The sequence below is a fragment of the Numida meleagris genome, chromosome 1 (assembly GCF_002078875.1).
Source record: "Numida meleagris isolate 19003 breed g44 Domestic line chromosome 1, NumMel1.0, whole genome shotgun sequence".
Taxonomy (NCBI): domain Eukaryota; kingdom Metazoa; phylum Chordata; class Aves; order Galliformes; family Numididae; genus Numida; species Numida meleagris.
Window position 1 is genome coordinate 167,357,645 of NC_034409.1, and position 26,573 is coordinate 167,384,217.

Below are 26,573 nucleotides of genomic sequence, written 5' to 3' on the forward strand. Positions count from 1 at the left end.
GAATTCGGATTATTATTGCAGAAGTTTAAGAAGTCAAATTGTTACAGAAAAAGGCACGATGTAGGGTGACTCACAAAGCAATCAGGAAATCGGATTTAATCGTGTAAATATTAATTCTATAATTTGCAAATGAAGCAGAAAAATTGTTCTTGTTTATTCTTTAAAAAAAAAAATGAGTCTGTATCAATCTTTTCCAGGATGAACCCCCAGGCACAGCAGCAGTGGTTGCGTGACGGGAGAAACAAACACTCTTCTTGCATCACTCGTGCCAGGAGTCTGAGGAGGAGGAAGGAGCAGGAGGACTCCTACAGAGAACAGGGACTGGTTTGTCTCTTTAGAAGGGAGCAGTGGTATTCTGAACATTTTTACCAAATACCAGGGTGTGTGATAGTATTTTACGGATGGGGAATGATATGACTGAAAGATTGTGAGATGGGAAAGAATTATAGGAAGCCATGGAGAGCTGCAACCTAAGTACCCTGAAATCTGCGACCAAGCCCCAAGGATACCTCTTGTTATTGCAGCCACCTCCAATAACTGCTGCTTTTTATATAATTTACTAGCTGTGTTGAGCTCCCCAAGACTGAATGGGGAAAGATGAGCCTTTCAGTGATTTTAGTCCAGAGGAAGACTCCCAAGTGGTTCTGGGTAGTGAAATGTTTGGTTCGTGGAATAAGTGACAGAATTCCTATTTAAAAAGCAAAAAAGATGGTGTAAATTTGCACCTGGGAGGTAGTGCATGTTTTGAAAAAGGCAATTCAAGAAATAATGGTGGTGTCTAAATTCTGTGATCTGCAATTTAAGGTTTTATAAATAGCTCATCTTTATGCTGGGACATGAAACATATGATTAAAATAATGACTGTAAACACAGACCGATGCAAACATTATCTAGATCATATGTGTAAATATTAAAGAAATTGTTCAATTTCTAGTGATAACCAAAAACACTTAAAAAATTTACCCTCCTTCCCCCAAATTCTTAAGAGCTAATTTGACTATTCATTTTTTTTTTTTAGCTATTTGCAGTCGTGTTACATTTTGCTGAGGAACAATTTAGCTTTCCTGTTGTTTGCATAAGAGTCCCCGAGTCCTGGTCCCAAATGGCAGCTGTGTGTTCGTGGTCACCCCACGGCAATGTTTGTGAGGAATGTATACAGTGGCAGTGCCTCTTCCAGAGAGCACAGGGAGGAAAATAGCATGTGGCCAACCCACACGTAATTTGTTCTCCTTAGTGGAGGTCTCACATGTACAGCACTTAAATGGCACTTCTTGTTTCTGGGTAAGATGAAGGTAACCGATAGAAACCATTCAAAAGCTTCTTGGGCTGTTGCTTATGTTCCCTGCAAAGGGCTGAAGAGAACAGCTCTTTGGAGACGTGGCTTTACATTGAACATACGCAGGGCTGTGTCATTATTAATTCTGCAAATGTGTTTACAATGGTTAGGTAAAATATTTAGTTACTATTTAAATATTTTGATGTATTATAGCTCATACCCGAATTTTAGATGTCTACTGCACTTAACATTTCCAATTTAAATAACCAGTTTCATTAAGGTTTTTAGTGATACAAATTAATAACAAAAGGCAGTTAATGCAGAGTACGGTTATGAGACCAAAATACATGTGGTTTAAATTTAAAGAATTAAATGTTAGCATTTCCCTATAGAGAAAGGTTATTTGGGCAGTGGTGTACTGACATTATCACCACCCACGGAGAAGGGGACCTGTTGATCCTATTGGTTAAGTACAAATTGAGAAACGGAAGAAATGTTGGTCTAGAGGGTTTGCTTGGCGTGAGTGAATCACACAGGAAAAATGCTGATACCTAGAGTAGCTCAGTGACCTTCTTTGATGGTTAGAAAGAGAAATAAGCACACAAGGTTTCTGTCAAAGTCAGAAGGTTTAGGTTGCTTGCTGGCTAAAATGGGCCCAGGTTATTAATATAGTGGAAAGTTAAATGATGAGCATGGAAGTATGATAATAAGCGCTGTTGTAAATGAGACAGAAATGATTTTCTGTGGCCAGTAAGAACGATAATCCAACGTGTTAACCATTGGGCTCGAGGGCTGCTAAGAAAATAAATGTGCAAAGTGGATAAAATAAAGGCTGAAAGTATGTTTAAGTAGGTGTTTCTTCAAAGCTTTCTTCAGGAGGGTGTTTCTGGACACTCTGCCCTACTGCTTTTGGCAAGACGTGTCTGTTATAATAAAGGTAAGCATGCGGCTTTCGTTCTAGCAGAAAATAGTGCTAACTGTAGCTCGGGATTTCTGCGTTTTTGTAATAATTTTAGTGGACTTAGCTAGAAACAAATCTGTAGAGTGTAACAATTATTAACTTGGCACTATTTAACGTTAGTTAAATCTGACAACACTGGGATGGCTTCACCTATTATTCCTGGAAGAAACTGCAAAATTGGGTGGTTTTAGGGAGTTTTGTGTAGATGTGGGACCGCACAGAGAAGGCAGCTCTCAGCATCAGTACGTGAAAGGAAAGCTTGGCTCTGACCCTCAGGCTGACAGCTTGAAAAGGACTGGGCTGAAACCCAGGCTCCAGCGCTCTGCACTTTGGCTTTTGAAAATTTCTGTGTGAGGCCTAATTTCAATCTGAAAAGTCAAAATACAGTGGTTTGCAATCAGTTTTGCTTTGTTTGAACCTAAAACTCAAAGCAAAACTCTTGGTGTATAGAACTTGTACAAAGCAAAACGTAAGAAAGTGAACCCAAGGGCTCTACAGACTGAACAAGCTAGTTTCACTTAGCTCTCAAAATAATCCCCATTTTGCACTTTTCAATTGCACATGTGGTAAATGTCAAAATTGAGCTGGTTTCACTATGGGTAGTGCAGCTCCAAAGCATCACACCGTCAGCAAGGTCTCAGCGCTTGCTCTCAGTCTCAGCTGGTACTTTGGACATCTGTCAAGAGATGAAAGTTTCTGTGTCTCAACCTGGTTGCATTTAACTTCTGTTCATCTCTAAGGCGGTGATCCATATGTTTTCATATCATGCTCTAAACTCATTTCCTAAATCTCTGATAATGCTCTAAATGGCATCCAGTCCCGAAATGGCAGGAGCCACTCACTACACCTCTGGGAGGTCATCCATGAATTCTTGTGTGTTCAGTTCAAGGCCTGATTTTGCAGAGATGCTGAACATCTGCTGCTCTTCCTCACTAGCCTACAAACTGCAGGTGCTCATGCCACTGCAAATATCAGATGCCTACTCCCCAGGCACTCTTATTCAAAATGAAGCAATGAGCAGCCCTCTGCTTTGCTTTAGCTTTTTCTAAAATCATAGTGCAGTTGTGCCCATACAGTGATGCTTCTAGCAGAGCATTGCTGAGTGTTTGGGAGTTCAGACTAGTCAGGATTCCTCCCTTCATGGAATCACAGAATCACCAATTAAGGTTGAAAAAGACCTATAAGACCATCTAGTCCAACCACCAACCCATCCTCATCATGCCCACTAACCCTGTCCCTCCGTGCCACATCTACACAGTTCTTGAACACCTCCAGGGATGGTGCCTCCCTGGGCAGCCCGTTCCAATACTTTACCACCCTTTCTGGGAAGAAGTTTTTCCTAATATCCAACCTGAATCTCCCCTGCAACTTGAGACCATTCCCTCTCATCCTATCACTGTTTCCTGGGAGCAGAGGCCAACCCCCACCTCACTACAACTTCCTTTGAGGCAGTTTTAGAGAACGATAAAGTCTCCCCTGAGCCTCCTCTTCTCCGGACTGAACAATCCCAGTTCCCTCAGCCACTCCCCATAAGACGTGTATTCACTGTGCAGCTGATCCATTTCCTTCCCCCATTTCCAAAAAGATATTGAGAGACTGACCTCCTGAGCTCCGAAAATGACCACTGATGGAAAAGTGAGGCCTTGGCAGCAGTGGGGCTGGGTGAGTCAGCGTCTCAATGTAGAACTCAGCCTCTGGCAGCTTTGTTAAGAAGTAAGGGCTAGAGAGATGTTCAAAAGAAATACAGTATCTGATCATCAGTGATCTTACATGCATATATTTTATTTATTCAGGAAGCAGATGTCAATTCTCATGACAAACCAGGACCTAGAAAAGTGCTGAGTGACAGGGGAATGGCTGAACTTGAAAATTTAGGGATATTTGAAAATATACAGGCTGAGTTACAATGAGGATTGTATTGCAAGTGGAATTTACAATATAGTGGCTCACCCCTGCACAAAAGCGAGCTTTGTCATGTGCTAGCATATGTTACAGGGAAAGCCACTGGGCTGTTGATGGGATGCTAATATTATGCGACCCTGAATCTCTCACTTGGTATTTTAAACCATAAGAGTTTCAGATTTGAGTCACAGTAAGTAGGATATATATATGTATGTATATAGAAGCTTTTAAGCTATGAGCAAGGCTTCTGCCTTGGCAATATTTTCACCTCAAATTGCACATTTGGTCCTCTAATCCTGTAAATCATTGTAGCCTCAATCCAAAGTCAGAAGTCAGATGAGAGGCTTCCAAACTTTGGCAAGAAATCTGATGCAGAAACCTTTACAATCCTCTCTTTTCTACTCTGGCCACTTTGAGCTCCAGAACCCCTGTTCCATCCACCCATGTTACACCTTGTTTCTCCACAGGGCTTCCTGCATAGAGGTGACATCAGGATCTGTCTGATTCCTAGTTATCCCCTTTGGAGCTTTCAGCAGTATCAGATGGTAGGAGCAGAAATGTTCTTAGCACTGCTTGGAAAACACCCTCAGCCCATGATCTTCATTGGAACACTCCTCTGTCAGAGCAAGAGCTGGAGAGGATGGCACATGAGAGGCATACGTGGGGAAAAAATCTATTTTCTTTTTTTAATTCAGCACTTTGACCTGAAACATCCAGGTGAGCTGTGCAAAGAGCTGCTTGCAGAGTAGATTGCTGCAAGGTAGGAGTAGAGGCTCTGCTTAAGTGAAAATCTGCCTCAGTCTACAAAACAATCCCACCACAAAATAAAATTAAAAGTAATGAGATTTTCCACTGTTAACTTAATAGCAGCAAACCACATGTTCTAAACAATGTTAATTTTTTTTTTTTTTTTTTTTTTTTTGTGTAAGGACTCATTTTTAGTAACAAACCCCAGACTATTAGCCCTGCCATTTTTCCACTGCTGGAAGAAGACGTGGACTCTTGCTGAGTTTGTACGGTGAATATCTCAGAGATGTTTGAATCTGCCACCAGTAAAAGGCCTCTAAATGTGCTCACATGGAGGAACCAGCTCAAGGTAGAGGAAATGGAAAAAATGGGAAAAAGAAGAAACCTCTCTTTGGATCTTTAACTCTGTTATTTTTTTAGATTATATTTCTTCTGAGCTCCCAAAATCTTCAGTAACAAACAAGTTTCCTTTTAAAAAGTATTAAGTTATCAAAACATTTGCCAGGTCCTAATATTAAACCGTAGCAGTCAGCAATGTTTAAGTTCAGCTATATCATTTTGCTGAGCAAGTCATGCTAAAACTTAAAGTTTTCCCCTTAAAATGATCTTTCCAAATGAGATTGATATTGTGAGAAAAAAAAGAAAAAAGAGAAGGACGCCTTCATCATAAGGAATTATGGAATTAATTTTCTTTATACACTGTGTTTGCACAGGACATTTTTGTTAACTCTTAATAAAAATACCATTCAGCTGCTACTTTCATTGTTTTTATCCTGGGACCAATACAACATTGTCATTATTGGATATAAAGTGCTGTAAAAACAAATCTAATTTGTTAAGTTTATTTTGATAAGAAATAAATATAAAGGTAGTGCATAGTTTGTATAGTGCTGCTATCATAGGACTCCTGGGTATAATTTATATAAAGAAAATAAAACAGCATACATAACTTTCTAGTTGATTTCCTTTAACAGGGCTAATTGAAAACAGTTTCTGTTATTTAAAAGTCATTTATTTTAAATATAGTTTTTAAAACAAAGTTCTTATTGATATCCATTTTAAGTATAATATTATCTCAGTGTGGGATACAAGTAAAAGGTCAAATCTTGTAGGAGTATTTTCTGTATGACTCAGTTCTGATCATAGATAAACTTATCAGGGAAACCAAATTAGTTAACCTTTTCAGTACCGCAAGCTTGTTTTAGCAGGCCACAACTGTTTCTTTCACAAAGGCAGCACTTCAAAGCTCGTGCTTTTGTTCTGAAACATGAAAAAGAGAGTGCTGATTTCCCTCTTCTCTATCTGAGAGCAGGCGAAGGCTAGTGATTTTGAACATGAAATTAGGCTTGTTGAAATTCAGTAGATGGTCACATGAAGTAAAACATTTTTAGTTTTTAGTTGTGTTGTTATGTAACAAAGATGTGCAATTTCTTAACTCCACGACGTCTTTCATTTACAGACATTGATAAGGAATATGTTTTCTCCTGTCCAGCAGCTTAATCCTTCTAGAATGACTTGAATCATAGAATGGCTTGGGTTGGAAGGGACTCAGAGACCATCTAGTTCCAACCCCAAATGTCCAGGTCTGATGACTGGAGTGCTGATATGTACTTTATAAACAGAAAGGCTGCATGGGACATACCTTTAGGAACCAGCCTCTTCCCGTAATGCTTGATGACTTTTTCAATTCCTGTCCAGTTAACTGGTTTTTACACTTCTCAGAAGTTTCTTCAGCTCTGCTTCCTTTTTCTTTCCATTGTGGCACTGTCACCAGTTCAGTGGCTCAGTTACTCCAGTATGTTCAGTCAAACTCAATGCCAAAACCTGTTCTTCTCTCTTAAAGCCAAATCCAGAGTGACTGAAAGGTTTTTATGGACTTCAGATTTCAGACTGTGATTGTGTCTGAAAGAAACCCTCACAGATGCTAACGAGTCCCAGCCCTCCTCACAGCATTTGTGCTGCCTCACCTCTACTTGCATGATTTGACTTGGTCGTTGAGGGACACTTTGACTCACTGGGGTTTTGCCTGCAGACTCATTTCTGCCTCCTCTGCTCATTTTGCATTGGATTTACTCTCACTGGCTTGTGTGAAGAAGTACTCCAGGGGATCAAATGTAGTGGAGCCTTTCCCCACACAGTGCCTTGAGAGCTATGTCTCAGACGTTATCTGGGGGAGAACTCTGGAGACACAGATATTAATGATATTTCTCGTATTCAGTGAAGTAGATGCATTAAAAACATCCGAAGGTGAAGACACCTAGAAATTTGGCTTTGAAAGTCAAAGCACACACAGCATAAGCTGAGCTGTAGGAGTACACAGGTTTTGTACAGCAAAAAGTCAAACACAAACCCATGAGGCATGTCCCAGGCTGAACTGCAATGTACTTGGAGTGGAAATTCTGTCAGCTGTAGTCATACTCAGCAAAATATTCGTCTCATGTTGGCAGTGGCAATGAACTTTTTTTCTCTTCCATAGAAATCTGCAAAAGATGACCAATTAAGTAGTTAAAACATTTCTATTCTTCCATGATTGGGATAATTTTATCCAGTGTTTTCTCAACAGAAAAATAAGTGGCATTTGGGGAACTACTTCACAAAATGAAACTTCATCCAAATGGGCAAAACAATGTGGTTATCTGGGCAGAGAACACAGCAGATTCCACATACATGGGTGGAAAAGATTTTATTCTCTGAATGAGAGATGATTGCTCTGGAAAACCTGCTGGGTCACTTTTAATTATTAAAAGAGCAAATTCATGGTTTCCTCATGGACCAGTCACACTGCATAGTATTTTCTTTTTTTGTTCTATTTAAATTTAGACTGATTAATCAGACTTCCTGGCAGTGGTTGTAAGAGGAAGATGACTGAGAATTTTGTAGGTGAGTTAATTCTCATTTTTACTGTGTCTCAAGAGCCACCCACTTTCCCTTCATATGACTCGACACCAAAAAGCCTTTACAAGTTTTGCAGAGTGAGACCAACCTGTTGACCTTCTGCTCTCCGCCATCTTTTATCCCACTTTTGCTGCTCCCCTATTTTCTTTGGCACATTTCTGATTTTTTTAGCTCCTCTCACCAGCAAAACCCCATCTCCAGCTCCATACTCTGGACACGAGTGACTGACATGGCTTAGTGGCCATGGTGGTGATGGGTTGATGGTTGGACCGGATAGCTCTCTTTTCCAATCGTAATGATTCTATGATTCTGTGATTCTGTGAACGTGTTCTTCATGTCAGTAAGGGATTGCTCAGATATCATGACTACTGGAGCGCCATGGGTTTGTATAATGGGGGAGCACAAGCTGGTGTTGATGCCATTCTCTGTGTTGAAACATTATGGCTCCTTCCCCCGTGGATCTTGGTGACATAATAACACAGGTTTGCACCACAGCCCCACTTTCAATTGGGGTGCTTGGAGACATCATGTGTTTATTTTCTCCTACTTTGTTGATTATTTTCACACAGATTTTAGAAAATAATAGCTTTGAGACCCCTTTTGCATTTAGCTTGCTTGGAGAAGGTGTTTAGCAGCTTTTCTAAAGGGGAAAGGCATGGATGTGCACATGCAGACACTGAAACCATCTTACAGAACTGGGCCACTTGATAACATCAGAGAAAACATTTTGGTCTTCTTGCACCAGCCATTGGTTAAGGTGTTTAGCAGGATTTTTGCCACTGCAGCAATGTCTCCACATGTTTTTCTTTCTGACTTACACTGAAAGATTATCAAAGGCCATCAAGATATGGAGAGATGATAGTTTGCAGCTGGAGGAAGGTTATTATTGTTTTTTCCCCCCAGTATATTTTGTTTGGAGGAAGATACTAGCTCCTTCCACAGACCTCACCACACTTGCCTATCCTGGCTGCAGCAACAGCAAACATATTCCCATTTCTTTTCCATTTCAAACCCTCTGAGCTACATGTAGCTGGGACACCTCCCACCAGACCAGATGCCCAAAGTCCCATCCCACCTGGCCCTGAACACCTCCAGGGATGGGGCATCCACTGCTTCTCTGGGCAACCCTGAGCAGTTATTACCAGTTTGCACTGGATTGAAGTCCATCAATGAAATCCTTACACATGATAAAAGAGTGACAATCTCTGTCTTCTGTTCTCATCAGACTCTGCCTGTTGCTGATAGGCAGTCAGGTGTTTCTTTTACCAAACCTAAAGCTGCAAAACTGGACCATCTCTCATTGACAAAGAATTCAGCCTTTTTTTTACTCAAGTGGAAAGCAATTCCTTGAGGGCTTCTGCCTCCCTGGTTCGTGAGTTCAGATATCCATTTTTAGTGATTATGGACCTTAAGAATTACCACAATTACAGTTCTGCAAATAGGAAGTGATAGTGAGATACGATCATTGAGCGTGGTCCTGTTGTGTTTGTGGGTTGTGTGGTCTTCTTTAAACATCAAGTAAACACAGTGTCCCACCACAGCTGATTTTTCCCTGCAATATATTATCTTTAATAAAACCAAAGCTGTACAACTTGCCCATTGCCCTCCCACTGCATTTCTGTGTTCTGAGAACAAAAATTCAACCTTTTTTTCTTTTTGACTGGTGGAGACAATATATATGCTTTTAACATGCTCTCATTATCCAGCTGCAGAAAGTCCTCCAGTGTGCAAGCACAGAAGATGTATTTATGCGTCTGGTCATCTCTGGAATGCATGGCTGTGATGTGAAAGGCTGGGAAACTCTTGTGGGACAGGATGACTGCTGGCGGTGGCCTGCTAGCCCCAGCAGACTCATAGAAAGAAGGAAAACTGATGTCTCTGTGTTGTTGAGGCACACTGGAGGGATGCTCTGTGCACCCCAAAAGTCAAAAAATTTGAGAGGGAAGGTCTGCGGTGCAGCGTCCACGCTGGTGGGACTCTTGTATGCTTCCTCCACGGTCTTCAACATGATGGGGGCCTGGGGTCAACACGGACCTGGCTGACATCTCCTGTGTCCACCCCTCGGTGCCTTGCTCAGCAGTTTGCAGGATGGGGTTTCTGCTGGCTGAAGAGGAAAAATCCCATTTGCACAGGATTTCTCTGTGTGCAAAAGGCCTGCTAGAAAACCGCTGGAGCTAAACTGATCACACATGTCCTTCAGCTTCGGAGAAGGGAGCTCTAAATGAGAGCATGTGTGCTCCGATCCCGGGCTGAGAAAATGTCAGTCTGAGGCGCTTGGGAAGTTCCTATTGATACAAGCAGGGAGGCTCCCTGCTGCCCACAGATTTCCCACATAAAAGTCCTACTGGTAGCCGTGGGAACTTCGCAGCAGCCACGCTGTGGCTAAAGTCACCGCTCTGAAAATGCAGCAAAATTAGTGTTCATAAAAGTGAAAAACATGCCACAAGAATGAAGATGTCCTGATTCACAGCCATGGAAATTACACGAGTTCTGGCATAAAAAAAAGCCAAATTTTGCAGTTATCCTGGCGGCAGGAAGAGATTGCTGGTGAATTTTAAAAAAGCCTCTTTGAGCAAAAACCCTTGTCTTTTCACAAATGATTTAGTTGCACTAAACCAACAACAAAACTGCCCAGCAGTGCCCATTTTGCCCCACGGAAAGGGTAGCAGTTTGCTCCAGAACCTGTGAAACAATTTCCAGCAGCTGGTTTGTTCTGAATTTCAGTTCTGCCTTTTGATCTGACCGTCACCTCCCCCAGCCTGTGCCAATCGCTTCATATATTTTCAAGGGACATTAAAAAAGAACACAAAACAAGCATGGAAGGGTATGATGGAGCAGCAGGCTTATTCCAGTGTAAACTGAACATGAAGCTGGGATCCAGAGGAGAAGGCAATGCTGGCAGTCATGCAGCTGGTCTAGCTTAGTGGTATCATTTAGCACCATTTGCCATTTGAAGTTCCCTTTTTTGACTTTTTTTCTGCTACAATTACTGTAAGCAGAAGGGATGACGATGCTGGTATTGACTCTTGCTGCTCGACTTTGGGAGATCCCCAGGGAGGAGACCCCACAGCCTCTGGGCAGCCTGTGCCAGTGCTTTGTCACCTGCACAGCACAGCAGTACTCCTGGTGTTCAGAGGGAATCTCCTGTGCTCCAGTTTGCGCTCATGAGCTCTGGCCCTGGCACCAGGCTCCACTGACAGAGCCTGGCTCTGACCTCTTGCTCCTCAGGTTCCTTCTGCCACACACTATCCTGCTGACTCCCTGCCAACGTGCGTCCAGGCACCTCCTTCCTGCCCCAGCCCCACACCCACGCTGGCAGCAGCTTATGACAGTGTAAAAATAAAACAGGAAATGATTTCAATGGAGGTTGTGGTGGCAGACAGAGAAGTGGTGTGGCTCTGAAGTGCAGTCGTGCCTTCATGCAAGCACCAAGGCCCTGCCAAGCGTTACAGGGGAATGTTTGCTTGGCCTTTCGAATGATGGAGGGCTTCACTGTGGGTGCCTGGCCCTGGCCCTTTGCCAGCACGTGCTCAAAGCACAAGAGTGTGGCTTGTGTTCTGGCCTCTGTAGAATCACAGAATCATTAAGGTTGGAAAAGACCTCTAAGATCATCTAGTCCAACCACTGACCCATTCCCACCATGCCCACTAACCCGTGTCCCTCAGTGCCACATCTGCACAGTTCTTGAAAACCACCAGGGATGGTGACTCCACCACCTCCCTGGGCAGCCTGTTCCAATGCATTACCACTCTTTCTGAGAAGAAATTTTTCCTTATATCCAACCTGAACCTCTCTTGGCTCAACTTAAGGCCATTCCTCCCATCCTATTGCTATTACCTGGGAGAAGAGGCCGACCCCCACCTCAGCACAACCTCCTTTCAGGCAGTTGTAGTGAGCGATAAGGTCTCCCCTGAGCCTCCTCTTCTCCAGACTGAACAATCCCCTCTCCCTGACCTCACAACTGCCTTTTGGTGTTGGCTGCACCCAGATACTTGCGTTCTGCCCAGGAGATGGTTCACTTGCAAATACCAGTGCTAGGTAGTGTTTGGGTCTGGTTGCTGAGCAAAACACCTGCCAACCCTGCTATTTCTGTTGGGAAGAACCTTTAGAATCTGGCTGAATGACTGAATGGAAGTCTTCAGACGCGCTGGTCTTGCATGTCTCTGGGAGCTCCTCATAGAATCATAGAATCACAGTCTCTACCCCCTGCCGTGGGCAGTGCCACCCAGCAGCTCAGCTGCCCTGGGCTCCATCCAACCTGGCTTTGAATGTCTCCAGGGATGCGGCATCCACAGCTTCTCTGTACCAGTGCCTCACTGCCACCTGAGTAAAGAATTTCCTCCTAACATCTGACCTAAATCTCTCTTCTTTCAATGTAGTACCATTCCTCCTTGTCCTGTCACTAACAGATCGTGTAAAAAGTCAGTCCCCTTCCTGCTTGTAAGCTCCCTTCAAGTACTGGAAGGCTGCAGTAAGGTCTCCCTTGAGCCTTCTCTTCTCCAAACTAAACAAGCCCAACTCCTTTAACCTTTCTTAATAGGAGAGCTGCTCCAGCCCTCTGATCATCTTAGTTGCTCTCTTCCGAACCTCCTCCAACAGCTCTGCATCCTTGTGTTAGGGGTCCCAGGCCTGGACATGGTACTCTGGGTGGAACCTCAAAAAGGTACAGCAGAGGGGGAACAATCCCCTCTCTCTCCCTGCTGGCCACCCCTCTTTTGATGCAACCCAGGATACTGTAGCAAACTGTACCCAAACTCATCCTCATTGTTTTCTTCTGGACATCAGTGGGGAGAGGGAAGGGCTCTGGTGAGCACCACCCCTGGAGTTTCTCAGGGCAAAAGATTCCTCTGGGCCTTAGAAAGCTGAGTGTTTCCTTGGAGCGCATGCCTTGGGCTTGGAAATGGCCTTTGAGTCTGCTTCCGCCAGCTTTGTGTTTACAGTGAGCATTTATTTCTTTCCAGCTGGGTCAAGTGTTTTTTCCTGTAGCACACAAATGCTTGGAATAGAGGTTCAAATGCTTCTCTGCCTCCAAACACAAACAGACCCTATCTGGGTCAGGAAGTCCCTGACCTGCAAATCACTGGAGGCTGACAGAGTATATCGTGGTAGTTTTACTGTAGGCTTGCCCTTGCCTTGTGCTCTTCCCTCGACATCTGCTATTGCCAGCATTACAGACAGGATATTGGGCTGGAGGGACCTTTGGTCCAACCTCCTGTGGATGTTTTTATGGTCTTTTGTCTTTATCCATGGCCTCTGGAGTCTAATAAAGATTTTGTAAATATAAAGAATTCGCTGTGATCTAAGAAGAAGTCAGGAGCATAGGAGGGCCCCAAAAGAGCCTGGCGCTGAGGGGAGCAAAGGCCTGATAAGAGCAGTGGGTGTCTGGGGAGTATCGATGGAACAGCTTCCAGTGCCTATTAGTTCATGGATAGATAGTCCTCAATGGGCAATGAAAGTAATTGTTTCTGGATGCTTCTCAGCATATACTTCTCCATAAAGTGTATGATTTCATAATTCCATACAATATATGATTTATCATTCTGGTTTGCTTCTAGCACTGGACCACAGCCTCACTGGAAGCAGCTGATCTACCTATTTTATTTCGCTTCTTAATCAGTTTCTTCCAAGGATAATGAGCTCCCTGAAGATGTCAGTTTCCCTTGGCCAAGCCCTGAAGCTCCCAGATATCCTCACTGCACCAGGAAATGCCAGAGGGGTGAGATGGCTGAGAAACCGTCCCCAACACCTTCCCTGTGCCTGCCCCTCTTTGGGGCTTCTGGCAGGGGGAGAGGAAAGAAGGGCAAATTTGTTCCCACAGGTGATGTGAAAAAAACCAAAAATAATCAGACAAGGATTTTTTAAACAACCTGCTCCTTTTTCGACCTTTCCGCAATTCTTACAAGCCTAGAAAAATCCCCTTCAATGTGATACTAATACTGCAAGAAATCCTGTTCTCTTTTTCATCAGGTGATGCTACATGCCTTAGAACTATTGTTTCCATGTCCTGCTTCAAAGCTTCTTCATAGAATCCTAGAATCACAGAGTGATTTGGGTTGGAAGGTACCTTTAAGCCCATCCAGTTCCAATGCATTGCTGTGGGCAGTGCTGTCACTCACCAGGTCACGCACTAGTTCAGGTCAGGTCGCTTCACCTTCACCAGCTTCGCCACCATCGCTGCCCCTTGATTTGGAGTTTGAGTGCTGACACTGGTAATGAAGACTTGAAGATTCAGATTTTAATCAGAATGAGCAAAGTACATGGACCTGCTTAAAAACTAAGTATGATGTTTAAGCTCAAAAACAGTCTGTTTAAAGTTATTTGCATGTTGATATAATACACAACTGAAAAAAACCACTTCATGTTGAAAAATAGTGCCTTCTCACCAGCACGATTGAAATGGAGATTCTGCTCAGAAAGTCAAAAACAGACCAGAAATGACCCCACAACAATGTGTGGAGAGCTCTACTAGAAAGTCAGAAATACCTAAACACAAGTAAGTACTCTTAAAACTGTTATGGATGTCTGTGCACACATCTTCCTTGCCTGTACTATAAGGATCTTTGCTACTCATTGAGTGAGGGAGGCAGCAGTCACTGAAAGTCAATAGGAAAAGTGACTTCAGCTGCTTTTAGGTGAAATCACCTCAGTGCTGTGTTCAGTTTTGGGTCCCTCAGTAAAAGAAAGAAGTTGAGGCCCTGGAGGATATCCAGAGAAGGGCAATGAAGCTGTGAACAGTCTGGAGCACAAGTCTTATGGGGAATGGCTGAGGGAACTGGGATTGTTCAATCTGGAGAAAAGGAGGCTTGGGGGAGACCTTATTGCTCCCTACAACTGCTTGAAAGGAGGTTGTAGCGAGGTGGGAGTCGGCCTCTTCTCCCAGGTACAATGATAGGATGAGAGGTAATGGCCTCAAGTTGCACCAGGGAAGGTTTAGGTTGGTATTAGGAAACATTGCTGAGAAGAAAGAGTGCATTGGAACAGGCTGCCCAGGGAGGTGGCGGAGTCACTGTCCCTGGAGGTATTCAAGAAATGTGTAGGTGTGGCACTGAGGGACATGGTCAGTGGGCATGGTGGGGATGGGCTGATAGTTGGGCTAGATGATCTTAGTGGTCTTTTCCAACCTTAATGATTCTATTGTTCTATAATTCTATGAGTGCTGAGACCCTTGGTGTTCATGGCCACATATTTCATGACCCTTAGGGCTGATGGAATTGCAGTGAGGAGATGCATTCCTGAAGGCTCATGTTCCTGACACCGGGCAGGTAGAAGATGGACTCTGGCTGCAGAGGCGGTTGAAAGATTCCCTCCCTTGATAGGCTGATGAAACTGGAAATATTTGGTTCTGAAATATTTGGGACTGCTCACCTGAAGAAGAGGAGGCTCAGGGGGATCTCACCAATGCCCATAAATCCCTGAGGGAGGGTGCCAAGAGGCTGGAGCCAGGCTCTGCCAGTGGTGCCCAGTGCCAGGACCAGAGGATGTGGGCACAAACTGGAGCACAGGCAGTTCCCTCTGAACACCAGGAGCACTGCTGTGCTGTGCAGTGATGGAGCACTGGCACAGGCTGCCCAGAGGCTGTGGGTTCTGCAGTTTTTGGTAATCAGAACTGAAGGGTGTTTTCCTTACCCAATGCATAACAAGAAGATTTATGGAAGGATTAACAGTGTCCTTGACAAATGCAGAAATCACAAACACACACGCAGCTTTAGCACAAAAAACATTAGCAAAGGTTTGCATGCCGACACGGGTGCTATATACTGCAGCCCCAGGGCTGGGGAAGGACAAGGGCACAACCACCAGATGCAGCCTGCTGCCCTGCAGCCCCGCAGGAGGCAGATGGGTCCTGCAGAGCCCTGCAGAGCACAGCATGCCCGAGGACGGCTCTCACCAGCAGTAGGACGGGCGCTTTCCACGGCAGCCAGGACAGCTGTGGAGTGTGCAGACAGACACACACCCACAATGTCTGCAATGCACACAGCTGCTGCCTGGCTGCCTCACAAAGGTGCCTGCGCAGCAGCACATGGTCCGGCTGCGATGCAGGCTGTGAGCAGCGGGCGGGCTATATTTTACAAGTCAATTTTCGGCCCCGCTTGCAAGCACAGGCACGCTTTTATGGCATCTAGAGCATTTCGCTGAATGGTTTGGTAGTACGCTACTGACCAGACAGCACGCTTCCACATTTAGCTTAGCAGAGGCAAATAGCAAGTGGTGGGTTCAAGTGCGGGTCAGGGGATGCGTTACACCCCGTGAGCACTGGAGCTTGGCTCCCCCGGGACCAGTGCTGGAAGCTGTGCTCAACAGAGATGGCCCAAGGTGTTTGCTTTTATGATTACCAGTGCCATTTGCTCGGGGAGAGTGCTGTTATCACATTGTAAACATCGTTTTAGTATCGCAGGATCTGTGCGGTTGGTGTTTGGGCTTCAAAGGAGAACAGACAGTGCTTGTTCTCTCCTGCTCTCAAGCAGCATTTTAGCAGTTAGCATTTTGGTTTTCAGGAAGAATAAACAGGGTAGGGAGGTGGGAGGATATTCTGGGTCTGATGGTGGATTTGCTCTTCAATACGTGTTAATGTCAGTGAGCCCAGCTTGGAGGAGGAAGCAAAGCTGGAACCCAGACCATGAACAACATAACGGGTGCTGATGGTCATGCTATGGATACAGCTGAAAACCTAAATACTGCGACATAACATCACCATGGAGCATGTACAGGCAGCACTTAAACACCCCATCTGTCAGAAATCCTGCATTACAAACAGCAGAACCAGCTCACTGCACCTCTCGTAGCCACCACCTGGGGGTCAGTGGGGGAGATTTCACAGAATCATGGAATCATTTGAATTGGAAGCAACCCCCTAAAGGCCATCTGGCCCAACTCATCTGCAACAAGCAGGGACACCTACAGCTCAGTCAGGTGCTCAGAGCCCTGTCCGGCCTGACCTTGGGTGTCTCTAGGGATGGGGCATCCATCCCCTCTCTCAGCAAAAGATGAGCTGAAAAAACAGCAGATCCCGATAATCATCTTCAGTGACTGCAGTCTGGCTTTGAGGGCTGCAATATTCTCAGATTAAGTTCTGTTTGATTGAACTCCAGGTCACTTTTCACATGGAAATATTTTCCTTTAACACAAACCAAGAGCCCCCTCTCTCCCTTCCTCAGTGCTAATCATGATCACCAAAACAACATCACAAGAGAAAGCTGCTTACCTTCTCGTGGCTGTAAGAAAGCTTTTTTCCAGACTTGTTGAGTGAGCTGCTTGTGCGAGCACCATGTTTGCTGAGTAAGATCTGGCCTGTGTAGGAGTGAGGCATTAGTAATGCACCCGTGGTTACAGTTCTGCTCTCTCAGGGCTCTCCCACATTTTTGCGTGCGATGGTATTTGTAATACTGCTGTGCTCCTGGGTGTTGCTAAAGGTGGGTTTGGGGAAGGTGGTCCACATCTGGGGACATCTCTGCCCGGGGGGTTGGATGAGGATCACATCTGACTGGTGCTGGGGAGATTTCAGGTGGTACCCAGGGTGCTCTCCTGACCCAAATACCTGATAAGTATAAAACGTGATAAAACACATGGACACCAGAACAGTGAGTGCAGTAATGCTCATTTGTGGAATCTGCCTCCTTGGGGATCTCCCAGAGCCGCCTGGCATGGCCCTGGGCACCCTGCTCCGGGTGTCCCTGCTGGGGCAGGGGCTGGAGCAGAGGGACCCAGAGGGCCCTGCCAGCCTCAGCCATGCTGTGATCTGTGATTTTCTCATTTCAGTTTTCTTTTTTTCACGACAGTCCAAATCCCAGATTCCTGCCTTAGCCCTTACTCAGATAGACCTCAGACATGGACCTGTTCCCCTCTGGAACTCTCTAGGTTCCTCTCTCTCTAGGTTTCAACCTAGAATATACAAAACAACACCAAAATAAAGGCTCCTTGAGTGACACCCCTTTCATTTAGCTTAGTTCCTGTATGACACAGGCACATCTGACCGCATGGAGCAAGTAGGGCAGGTGCTGCTCATTCAGAAGGCATTTGTGCTGGGCCCATGCTGACCCCTGGATCCAAGGACCAGGCTGTGATGAGATATGGGGGGAGAAGGGGTAAAAGAAGTGTTTTTGTTTGCCCCTTCTGAAATGAGCATCTGGATCCTGCCCATGATCAGGCATAGGTGTCATGGTGCTGCAGGTGCAGGTGCATTTGCAAGCAGCCTTAATTTGAACATGAGAACTCTGAGCTGGGAGGAACAAGGTCTGGCTAAAAGAGGGAAGGAAGAGGAGGAAGGTCTGTGCTAAGCGTGCTTGAAGGATTGGAGCTCCTTTGTCCAAGTGTGGCCTACAGCTGAGCACCTTCCCACCACCTTCCTGCTGCAGCACGTGGCATGCTGCTGCATAGAGCTGGGAAGCACGAGGAGAAGTCACGCCAGAAAGCCTGCTGCTTTGAATGAATACATTCAGACAAATGCCTCCAATGCACAACCAACAGGAATAGATAGAACTGGGTGCATTTCTGTGTAGTCTGGTCCTTCTGTGCCCCCTGTTTGCTGCCTAGGGAGTAGTGACTCCTGCTGCTGAGCAGAATCTGAAGAGCATCCCGTTCCAGAAGACCTGATGGCTAAGCTTATCACAGGGCAACGCTTCTCCTAATCTGCAGTATTTAACCACTTGCTCTAAATTGAATATTTTGTTCTGCCTCATTGCTTTAGGTTAATTGTTGTGTTATTAAACAAAGATCTAATCCAAGCCTGACTGAGCTCCCAAGTCTCTGCAGTGGCAGTGGGTGAAAGAATGATAGAGCATTGACTTTGAACAACCAGGAACGTACATCTCTTCCAGTTAGGGCTTTGTCTTCTTATGGCTTTGTAAACTATCCTTCATCTCTGTTTTGATTTGCAGCTTTCCTCACAGTATACAAGACTTCAAGAAGGAGATCCACTGTCTTTAGGAGAGTTGTTATATGTCTGCAAGTGGCAAAATCAGCCATAAAATACACATGATCAGACAACTACCATTACTGTTAAAGATATGCAAGTAACTTAGATTGTGCATTTTAACCTCATTAAATACTATAATTCATTCAACTTTATTTAAATCCTCCACTGTGTTAATACATAAAAAACAAATAGCAAATCTATTGTTTACTGCTACTCCCCATTACGACAGCTTTTATGTCTGGTTCTGTTATTAGTACGAGGTCTATTTTCAGCGAGAATTCTTCAAATGTGAAAACATGACTAAAGCGCAGTAAACGACAAGTCAAGCAACCACACTGAAGGAATGCAAAAAGTGCTCTGGCAAATTGTTATCTTCAGGGTGGTATCTTTGCTCTCTATATTTACACAAATACACAGAAAGATATTATATATTAATTACACAGGAAAATGTTACTCATCTCTGTAGAAAAACAGGATAGAGATTTCGCATGTGGCTCAGCTCTGGGACAACGTGATATTTGTGTCGGTGCTGTTTTCAAGATGCAATTTATCTAACACTGGAAAAGGGTATGGTTTGGCTGACTAAACTCTGGAGTGATGTTGAATGATAAAAGTGCAAAGGGGAATTTTTGGGGCGTCTAAAAGACAACGTATAAGACTCCGTAGGTGTAAAAAAACCAAAGAGAGTTTTTTCTGGTGGTTGCTTGAAAAGCTCACTGACATTTTGTGACACCGACTAACCTCCCCCCATACCTTCAACCCCTCTTGCAGAATGTAGCTGCCTAACAACTAAATACAAAGTCGCTCATACTCAGGCACTGCTTTGGCTTGCATCATCCCTCTTTTAAATTTTTGCCGTACACTTAGTGCCCTGAACTCACCCATGCTTTAGCTCACAGAGGCACGACTGAGAAGAAGGGCAGGCACACAACCCCACAGCTCAGCTGGAGTGTGCACTGCTAGCTATCTGCAAAATAAACATGCAGATATTTGGGAGCTGGGGCAAACTTACTGGATGCCCAGGGAGGTGGTGGATACCCCATCCCTGGAGGTGTTCAAGGCCAGGTTGGATGGGCCCTCGGCAGCCTGATCAGGTATGTGGTGGGGGACTATAACACTTTAAAGTATTTAAGGTTCCTCCTAACCCAAGCCGTTCTGTGATTCTATGATTCTACACTATTTTCAAATGCTGGGAAGGCTGCTGACCCCACTTGTGGCACTGAGGGACATGGTTAGTGGGCATGGTGGTGATGGGTTGATGGTTGGACTAGGTGATCTTAGTGGTCTTTTCCAACCTTAATGGTTCTGTGATTCTGTGGGTCTGATTCCACCTGCCCTGGATGAGGGATGTCTCCTTTGTTGCAGGAACCTGCTGAGCTGAGTGGCTTCTGAGCTAAGAAGGACCCAGTGCTCAGAAATGTGGAAATGGAGGTCAGTGAGTTGGCTGGGATGGAAGAAGTACTCTGCAGGACAGATTTGCATCAGAAGAAGCACATTTAACATGATGCTGATGGACAGGTCTGGGTGGTAATGGATGGGCCTGGTTGGTATTCTCCACTTGCCGGGGCGCTGGTTCCTCTCCCAGGTGTGAAAGAGAGCAGAGGCCTGCACAGTTGGAAGGCTCTGAGCAGGGTTCACCCCATCCAACTCATGGGCCAGCTGGTGGGGTGAAGGATATGTCTGTGGAGGTGGATTTGAGTCTTCAAGGGGCTATTGGAATTTTTCTCTGCATGTGCCTTTTGGTTTTGGCTCAACAAGCAGCCTGGCGTGAGCAGGGCTTGCTGCTCTTACCTCCCCAGTGTAACCAGGGTTGAAACGCCCAATCTGACCCAAGCTGCTGCTGTCTACAGATGTACACACTGACAGTTGGCAGCTTTTGGTCTTGGGGGAGGTAAGTACCTCCAAGTCTTCTCCTCCAGGCGTAGCCCCTGGTGGGACATCATCCCTGTTGCATCTCTACCTGTCACTGTTTGATGGTCTTGTTTCATGGGGAATGGAGAAATCCTAGCACCCATTAGGTTGAAGAGCACAAGGGTAGCTTGTTTTCTGTGGTACACAGCCTGGCTTTCCTGTCCTCTGAGGCTGGATCTTCATTTCATGTCTTCAGAGCAAAGACATGATTGCTGATCAGATGAAGTCAAAGAAGGATATCTTCAGACGGAGGAAGAAGTAAAAACTATGAGACAGGAACAGAAAGGCATGGAAAATTCCCAGAGCTGACCTTCGGATCCAATGGCTAGTCTTGCTCCCAACATTTGTCCCCAGATCAAAGCAAGGGCTTTAGGACTCAACAGACACCATCCTGCGTGCAGAGGGCTGAGTGTTTTTTCTCCTTTACGTTAAAACCTCACTGAGGTTGCCAGCCTGGTGTGGGTGGCAAAGCTTTCAGATATTGATTTTCAGTCTGCCATTCTTTAAAGCAAAAACACTCCTTTCATGTCACCAGGCACTGTATCAGAGCCCACAGTGGCTCACAGGGTGTTTCTGAGCATCATCACAATGAAGACAATAGAACATCCTGTGAAGTAACAGCCTCAGCAAAACACCACAAGAGAAAATTGTGAAAAACACAGTTCTCTGTTCCCTTTTTTACACAGGCTTCTGGTTAGAAGTGCAGACACACTGGCTCTGAAATCGCTTTCTCTTGTGATTTGGCTTCTTTTTAAGCCTCAAACCATGTAAAGCTCCACTCCTCTCCCTCAAACCCTGTTGCAGCTTGATGTGGGAGAACGTAGGCTTTTTTCCTACTGCTTTCAGTCACTGTCTGACATGTTCTGAATGTGCCTTGATGTGTCCGCTGCTTTTAATATTGCTGGCTAACACAAAGCACTCGATTTGTTCCTTCTTACTGACACACATAATTTGTGTTTCTGTAGAGAAATATTGCTCTATTTTTCAGGGATTTCTCTTAAATGGGTGAGCAATGTAGCAAGCTCCATAGAGCTATTGTTTTGTGCTTAGTCACTGAGTTTTCTTATGGCATTCTATTCCTATAGACTGGGGTGCCTTGCATGCAAAAGATTATATTAATAGAACCCTACGCTTGTGAGAGGAAGACTTGTTCTTGCAATTGCTGCTTTGAAGCCGATGGAAACTCTTTATTTTCTTAAATTTGTTAGTGACTGTCTTCAGTGTGCTATGGGACGCTGTGCTGCTGGAAGCATGAGCTCGGGAACGGGATGTGGCATTGAGGTGCAGCAGCCTGCAGGAAGATGACGCTTCTGGCCATTTTTGGTGAGAGGCATTGTGCCCACACCAGACTAGGAACAGTCTAAGTGCAGCTTCTCAACATTGTCAGGCACTTGCAACATCCCTTGTGGCTCCCTGGTCTAAGTCCATGCCCTGCCTTGATATATTTGGGGGTTATCTCATCTCCCTCAATGCTGGCTGAACTCTGCTTGTGGGTGAAACAATTCCTTTAATGTCTCCTGAGTTCGTGGTTGCAACAATATCATAGCATCTTTTGGGATGGTCGATGCTCTATGAAGAGAGTGTTCTACCAGCAGCTCAGAGTAGGCATTGGCCAGTTACACTGCTCACTCATACAGAACTTTGCTGGGGTATCAGTATGAAAACAGGAAACGATGTGGGAAATGTTAATAAAACTTGACAACAACAGCTCAAAAAGGTGTTTGATCCACTGTTTAAGTGTACATAACTATTACAGGATGAGGAAACAGGAAATATGCTGAGGGGGAGGAGATGAGAACAGAGAACTGTAAAAAGAATAAAAAGACTGAACTCAAAAAATTCCAAGTCACCCTTTCCAAAGTCAGCTGGAGTGCACGAGATGCTGGTCAGAGCATGCAGCTCCTCACCCAGGTGTAACGTGTGTGAACTGCAAGGAGCTGGAACTGAGATCTGTCAGTAATAAATTCCACTGAGGCACTGAATGTGAGACCAAGGTAACGTCAAAAAGAAAAAGCCCCAAATTAAAAAAAATAAGAGAAATTATTTCCAGGCAAAGGTTTTAGAACTTTCGAAACCAAATCAGCTTTCTGTGGTTCCAGTTTCTTCAGAATCTGTGTTTACCCACAGCCTCAAATAAATGAGATGCCATCGTACCTCTCCTATTCAGAAGGAATATTACCATCTCACGATCACTTTTTTTTTTCTGTCCTCCAATCCCCCGCACACCACCCCACGCTCTTTCGTAAGTGACTGAGTCAGAAAAAAAATCCCCTCCTTCTTGATGCGTTTTATTGCAGTAGGTTCTCTGCCTTCTTCTCATTGAAGTTTGTATGATTAGCTCCCTGGTAACCTGCTCTGGTGTTATTGAATGAAGTCTAGCAAACGTGTTAATTTCAAGGAACTGTTCAAGGGAAAAAATGCTTATTGCTTTGGAGGTAAGAACAGCAAAACCCGTCCCTTATGTCACCTTCCATTAAGAGCACTCAAAGCATTCTGAACATTTGAAGTCATGAGTCACATTTTATAGACAAAGAAACTGGTCTCCAGAGTTGAGGATGTTTGACTTTTAGTAAAGTAATTGTGGGGTTCATGTCTGCTGAGTTTTGGCCTCATTCCCTCTTTGTTGGATGATACCATTTCCCGTGACAAATATACTGGAAGGAACCATTGTCTAATGTGCAGAACACCCACTATTATCCTTGCAGTGTCCTTTGGACCCTTGCAAGTGGGCAGAGGTAGCTACACCTACTTCCTTCCAGCCACAGGCCTAAACAAAATGATGAGGCTTTGTGTCTTCATGAGAGAGGTCAGAAAGGAGACACTGCTGTAGTGGGAAGGTAAGTAAAGAGGGACCATCCCAGCAGCCAAGAATAACTACCACCAAAAGCAAAAGCTGCCTCAGCCTTCCTCCAATCGCTGGAAGCAAGGGAGGTTGCTAAGTGTCTTCCGGTGTTCAGAGGCTTGCGTAGAATTCCTCTGCCCAAGCTTTGGTGTTCATCTCACTGATAAAGTCTCATCTGAGGTAAATCAAATACATCAACCCATAGTGCTATATCAGTTTCTGTGCACTCACCACAAAAGGTATCAAGCTTGGGTTTCAACATTTTGTTTCTGAATTTCTAAGGGTACACTCTTACACTTTGTCTCTTCCCTCAAGGAAGAGGATGGAGTTGCATGGGGGCTTGCCCACAAGCACATTTGTCCTGTGATACAATTACTTGTTCCTCAACACTTTTAAAGTTTGAAGTAATGCATTGCCTACTCTTAGTTTGGAAGCACAGGTGGGCTCTGGCACAAAGGCCTTGGATCTCTAATGTAGACAGCTGGGCTGTGGAATGTAAGTGGGTTGATATGGTGGTGCTACTTGGCAGCTCAGACAAGATGTATTGCCACCATAGCTTGGATACTTCCATATACTCCTCTATTTCCCCATGATTTTCATCTTTTGGTTTTATGGCCATGGGCAGACATGGCCCTGTTTAAACAGCTGACCATGCACACCATGAGTGCTCTGCTGTATTGTTTCATGGAGACAACCCTTTTTGGAAACAGCACGTTGCTTACTGGTACAGCTGACAGCCCAACATGTAAAAACTGAACCAAGACTCTTATTGGATATTGTGTTGTGTTTGTTTGTTGCTTTTTAAAATAAGTTTAGTGAAGGCTAGAAGAAATGCAGTGCTGCAACTATTGATAGCTACATAAAGCTATGCACATTTCATCGAATGTGTATGTGCGTGTGTACATACATATGGGTGCACACACACAGTTATACCAGTCCTTCCTCCGGTGTTGAAGATTTGACCTGTTTAAATTGTAGAAGTTGATTTGATTGATTTTAGTCTTTAAAATGTACCTCCCCTAAGTCTATCCCATGGACTTCTTCCAAAATGTTTTCATGCTCTCATATGTCAGACAATTACGAATTGCCAAGTTTACTCATAAGTGTAGTGAAACATCACCTGCATGTTGGCCTTTAATGCTAGAGACAGTGTGGCTGGTGATGAGTTCCCTTTTCTTCATCTCCCAAAGGCAAAAGAAGATAATACACAGTCAGCTATTATGAAGCAGGCTTTTTATAGGGGATGATTTCTCTGTGATGATTTCTCTGTGATGATTTCTCATCTCATTGCATGTGTTTAACTTTCTTTGGGTTGTGATGCTGAGAGCAGAGTAATCTCTTGGTTGATGTAATGCCATGGTGCCCTTCTTCAAGATTGTAAGCATGAGAACACTTCCACTATGCTTTCTTTTGAAAGGCTAAAAAAGCAACATCCAACTTGACTAGTGAGTCATTTTCTGCCTCCTTGATCCAACTCATGATCTATTACATAGGTTTCCAACTTGCTCTACCATGTTTTGGCTCTTCTGTTGAGCCTTTCTCTCACTGTGGACCTAGGCAAGTAGCAGCTGGCACTTGTTGTTGCCTTGGGAAGGCCCAGGGAGCTGAGAAGTGTGTCTCCTCATGGGATTTTAGAGGGAAACTTTGTGCTTTGTGTGTTGATGCAGGAAAAGAAAGAAAGGCCAAGTGCAAGACAGGTTACACATCAAGCAGTATGTGGCCACTGGTGCTGTCAGCAGGAGGAAAAGGTTTGCATGGAGACTCTAACAAGGAGTAAGGGATGGAGAGGAAAATGCTGAAAATGTTAAAGCATTGGACTTCTTGTGGTGACCATTTAGGCAGTTTGATTTCTGAAGGCAGCAGGATGTGGCAGTGCATCTGGCCTCTGCAAGTGATATTTCTTGTGATGCTTCTTGGTTGTCTCTCTCTCCTCTGCGACCATGGAAGGGTTCAGCACTATTCAGAGGGCACAGCCCTTCCCTATGCAGGGGCATAACAAAAGATATTTGGACTTCTGTGGTTACGTGTTGCGGAGAAATGTCATGATGACCTAACATAATGATGCATGTGGGATGCAGAGTGATGTGATTATTTCCAGTTGTTCTTGGTTGTCTTTTTTGTCTTGGTGCTTTCCCAGCTGTAGGCTCTACTCTGAAATTCCCTGGCTCCTGTCTTTGGATAGAATCATAGAATCATAGAATAATTAGAATGGCTTGGGTTGGAAGAGACCTCAAGGATCATCAAGCTCCAACCCCCCAGGCGCAGGCAGGGCCACCAACCTCCATATCTAATACTAGACTGGCTGCCCAGGGCTCCATCCAACCTGGCCTTGAACACCTCCAGGGACAGGGCATCCACAACCTCTCTGGGCAGAAAACCATGGTGGAGGGTGTCAGTGTCAGGAGCACCATGTACTACTTTACTAGTATACATAGGGACTGACTACCTTGAATTGTAAAACAAACAAACACAAACCCTGCTAAACAAAACCATGAAAAATGCTCAATACAAATGGGATTTCTCTAAAAGGGAGCAATAATAAAAGGAGGTTGTAGTGAGGTGGGGGTAGGCCTCCTCTCCCAGATAACAGAGATGGGACTAGAGGGAATGGCCTTAAGTTGTACCAGTGGAGGTTCAGGTTGGATATTAGGAGGTTTTTTTTCTCAGAAAGAGCAGGAGAGCATTGGAACAGACTGCCCAGGAGGTGGTGGAGTCACTGTCCCTGGAGATGCTTAAGAACCATGTAGACGTGGCACTGAGGGACATGGTTAGTGGGCATAGTGGTGATGCAATGACAGTTGGGCTAGATGACCTTAGAAGACTTTCCAACATTAATGACTCTATGATTATATGATTCTCTATGTTCATCTATTCATTACAAAACAAGATTTGCAGTGGGTGTAAATGAACCCACTTAGCTCTAGTAAGGGTGAGAGGTAGGTGAGCATTTGGCAGAGACAATATAAAAAATCTGGAGAAGCTAGACAACCTACAAGACTTAGTTTTGAGGGACACAGACTAGGTTTGGGGTAGCTCATGTCACAGTCTATTGCCAGTGTCAGCTCAAGAAATGGCAGTGGAATATAGTTTTCAATAGTATGCAAGGGCTTAGAGGCAAAAAATGCAG

At 44.6% G+C, this 26,573-nt stretch overlaps 1 long non-coding RNA gene across 1 annotated transcript in view; it reads left to right on the top strand.

Annotated features, from left to right (window-relative positions):
• Positions 1-26,159, top strand: part of LOC110387906 — a 39,573-nt gene extending 13,414 nt beyond the window's left edge. Inside the window, exons 6-9 of the long non-coding RNA XR_002432743.1 lie at positions 198-2,213; positions 4,607-5,235; positions 13,337-14,274; positions 14,982-26,159. This is a non-coding gene — a long non-coding RNA (uncharacterized LOC110387906). The remainder of the gene's footprint in view (positions 1-197; positions 2,214-4,606; positions 5,236-13,336; positions 14,275-14,981) is intronic.